Source organism: Pteropus vampyrus, unplaced genomic scaffold, assembly GCF_000151845.1.
Source record: "Pteropus vampyrus isolate Shadow unplaced genomic scaffold, Pvam_2.0 Scaffold90, whole genome shotgun sequence".
In the NCBI taxonomy this organism is placed as follows: domain Eukaryota; kingdom Metazoa; phylum Chordata; class Mammalia; order Chiroptera; family Pteropodidae; genus Pteropus; species Pteropus vampyrus.
Genome location: NW_011888871.1, coordinates 2538490 through 2542267, shown reverse-complemented (window position 1 = coordinate 2542267; position 3778 = coordinate 2538490). Strand labels below are relative to the sequence as shown.

General features: G+C 48.1%; 1 long non-coding RNA gene across 1 annotated transcript; it reads left to right on the top strand.

Moving 5' to 3' along the window:
* On the top strand, positions 1-2115 carry LOC111742269. Its single transcript, XR_002781239.1, has 2 exons — positions 1-703; positions 1874-2115. It is a non-coding gene; the product is annotated as an uncharacterized LOC111742269 (long non-coding RNA).
* Positions 2116-3778: the final 1663 nt, after the last annotated feature.

Below are 3778 nucleotides of genomic sequence, written 5' to 3'. Positions count from 1 at the left end.
CCAGTTTTAACTGGGTGTTTCTGAAATTTGGAACTAAAAGTCTCCTTGATACAGCAGAGTGTTGCGGGGAAAGGCACTCTTATTCTTGGCTGATGATTTCAATGGGTACAACTGAGTCAGGGCAATATCCATCAAAATTTAAAATATATATCTTTGACCAGCAAGTCCACTGCTAGGGACATATTGCACAGAACCCTCACAGTTAAATTAAATTTTATGTGAAGCATGTTTGTAGTAGCAAAAGATAGAAAACAGCTTAGATAGCCACCAGTAGGGGCCAGGTTAAATAAATTAAGGTGTATCCTTGCAAATGGAAGCTGGGGGGAGTTTTTTCCATTGGGTAGATACTTGTTCTGTGTGGAAAGATGGCCGACATACATTTAAAGAGCGAGCTGATGCAAGTCCATGTTATTATCGTCTCAGCTGTGTAAACAAATGATAAACAATAGCGTATTCCAGTTACGATGGAGCTCTACTGTTTCTGCCCACCCGAAATCCAGTCCATCTTTTTCCTTTTAGTGATAACATCCTGATCTTACCCCTGAGGCCCTGGCTCCCTGGCTCGGGAAGCAGGACCCAGGGCTGGCAGAGCCCAGCCCCGCAGCGGCAGGCCAACTCTGAGCACGTGGACCCAGTGGACTCCACTGAAACCCAATCCAAGACTGGAGAGAGACCTTCTCTTCGCATTCGAGGCTGGGAGGATGTAAATTTGCAGTTGGGGTCAGGGGGCAATCCCTTGGGTTAGAGGTGGCCTGTTGCAGAGGGACATGAGCTGAAAAATGAGAAAGTCCTGAGCCCTGGCAATGTTTGAAGTGCCTAAGGATGGTTTCTGTACTCAGGCTTTGAAATTCGGAGTCAAGAGAATTTCCCATGCTCCCCAACCTTTTTTTTTTTTCTTAAGCCACTTTGAAGTGATTTTCTTTCCCTTGCAACAGAGAGATTCCTGATTAATCCACAAATACATACATCTATGTATTTTTGTAGGAAACATTTGGAAGACTGCTCTTAGATGTTACAAGTGGTTGGCTCTGGAGGCTGGGATTTTAGGAGACTTCACCCCTCTAAAGTGTGGAATTATACTGTCCCGTGTGGAAACCTCAAGCCAGAGGGACTGTGATGTCCTTGCACTGTGGCTAGGCTGAATGGAGATGTGCCATAAGTGTAGGAGATTTACATAAAAAAAGAATGTAAAAGTTCTCGATAATTTTTAAAAATCAATTACATGTTGAAATGATACTATTATGAATAGACTGGGTAAAAGAAAAGATATTTAAATTAATTTCACCTATTTTTCCTCTTCTACATGTGGCTACTAAAATGTTTACAATTAGTTAATGACTTGCATGGTATTTCTATTAGTGGTATAGAGAGCATATGAAAGTCAACCTGTAAATACTTGTTAAATAAGGACGATCTTTAAAATAAGCATATTTAAAAAGTATTAACTTTGTAATCAGATAGAGAAAATGAAGTTTAGAAATGATCAACACAGTTGTTTTTATGAAGGGATGGACTTTCGGAGTTCCTTACTCCATTTTTCACTGACCTCAGTTCCTCAGTCTTCCATTTTAATTTATCCTTTGGTGTTCTGGCTATAACTCTGCTTTTTGTTTTTGTTTTTTGTGGGGTTTTTTAATAGTTTCTCTAGGGATTATAATGATACATTCCTAGCTTATTGCAGTCTGCTTCGAATTAATATTTTAACACTTCAAGCTTACGATCCTTTCACCCTCCTGCTTTGTTACATTATTACATCTCATGTACTGAAAACCTCACTGTATAACATTATACATATTTTAAAGAACTTATGAGAAAAATAGTCTATTACATTTATTCATATATTTATAATTTCTATTGCCCTTTCTTCATTCAGGAAGTTCCAAACTTCTCTCTATCATCAATCTGCATCTTTCAAAGTGGGATGTCAACAGATGCTACCTACAAAGGAAAATCAAGTAATAGCATCATAAGCATGTTATTTAGAAATATGTCAAGAATGATCAGAAGAAACGAGAGTGAGGAGAGATTTTTGTTGTCGCTAAAGCCTCTAGAACTTTTGGACTTATTCAACTAGGTACATGTGTTACCTTGAAAAAAATTAAAGGAAGAAAGGAGGAGAGAGGGTGGCTGTTGTTGGAGTGGGACGTTCAGGTATGGGCAGGAGAAATACTCTTGGGGGAAACTAGATTTGGGAAGACACCTTACGGCAGGTCTGCATCCTGGAAAGGTGAGCAATGAGCCTGGTGAAGGAAGCAGAGCTTACAAAGGGGTCACAGACGGGCTGACTGAGAAAGGGACCCCAATGTGCTCTCTCTTGGCAGCCACCAGAGAAGTAGCCAATGCTGCCTAGAGTTGGGATAAAATGTGAGATTTAGTGACGTAGAAGTCCCTGGTGACCTTGAAGGGAGCTGTTGGGGTGGAGCGATGGGACAGAGGCTAGGATGGAGAGAGGGAAGGAGGATAGGCAGATCGGGATATGGACAGGATATTATGGGGCATCTTTCCAGGAAGTGTGGCCAGCAAGGGCAGGAGAGAAAGGGACTTGCATCTTTTTAAGATTGGCGAGCCGTGAGGATGGGCACATGCCGTTGGAAAGCAGGAAGCGGGGAGCCAAATAATTGAAGGAGAGCGGAGTCTCTGGATCCCCTGGGTGGGTGGTCACCCAGGAGGCAGGAGGCGGAGACAGCTCTGCTCAGGGCCCTCTCAGAGAGGGGAAGGTGCACACCTGCCACCTGCAGGACGCAGATGCTCACTTATCCTTAAGCTCCTGGCTCACAGGGTGCTGTCCACTTTCCACCGACAGAAGGTAATAATTTGCCTCAAGTTACCTGGATGGAAGACGTCCCTGTGAACCCAGATTTTTCTGCTTCCAAAGCTAGATTCTCGTTGCTGCCTTTGTCCCCGCTCTGCCCTCTAGACCTCCTAGTCTGGGGGTGAAGACACCACACAGAGTGCAGGCTTTTCAGGCAGGTGCCAGAGGAGAAGCCCCAAACTCCAGTGCCTGTGGGGCCAGGAAGGGACAGAAAGTGGAACAAGGTGGCTATATGAGTGGGCAGCACCTGAGCATGGGAAACAGCAAGGAGGGCGGGCGGCCGAGACCCATGAGCCCCCGCCACGCCAGGACAGCTAGCTCTCCATGCCAGATCTTTGGTTTTTTTTCAAGGGAATCTGAGTATCCGTTTCGAATGTGAACTCTGGATTAGAGAGGTTTGCTGGAGGGCAGTGCGGCGAAGTGATGGGGTACCGAGATGGTGGGGTAAGGCCCCCCCCAGGGGAGGACGCCCTGACGCAGGCGGGAAGCAGCTTGGCGCGTCCAGGGAGAGGGACTGGGGAGCGCGGCGGGAAGGAGCGGCGGAGGGGCCTGCGCTCTCGGCCTTGTGCACCGAGGAGGCGGGCCGGGGGTCCGGAGAAGCACGAGCTTAGCTCTCCGGTTAACGAGGGTGGCCGACGGCCCCATCTGGTCCTTTCGCATCCCAGCCCACTGCCCCGGCGGGCGCAGACTCGCCGCCCCGCAGGCCTGCCCTCGCCACCCCAGGCAGGAGGAGTCGGTGCTGTGGAGCCGGGAGGCCCCTTCCGAGCCTGCTCGGACCGGGATGGAGCCTTCTCATTAAGTGCCCTCTAACTGAGAGCTAATTGGCCATAATTTGTTACCCAAGCCAGAGGCGCCCTGAGGCTGGGAGCCTCCCCCTACACCGGTGCGGCGACGGTCGCCAAGCCCAGCGCGCGGTCGCGCGCACCCGGGCATGCGGCAGAGCGCGCTGCCCGTGGCACCACAGGG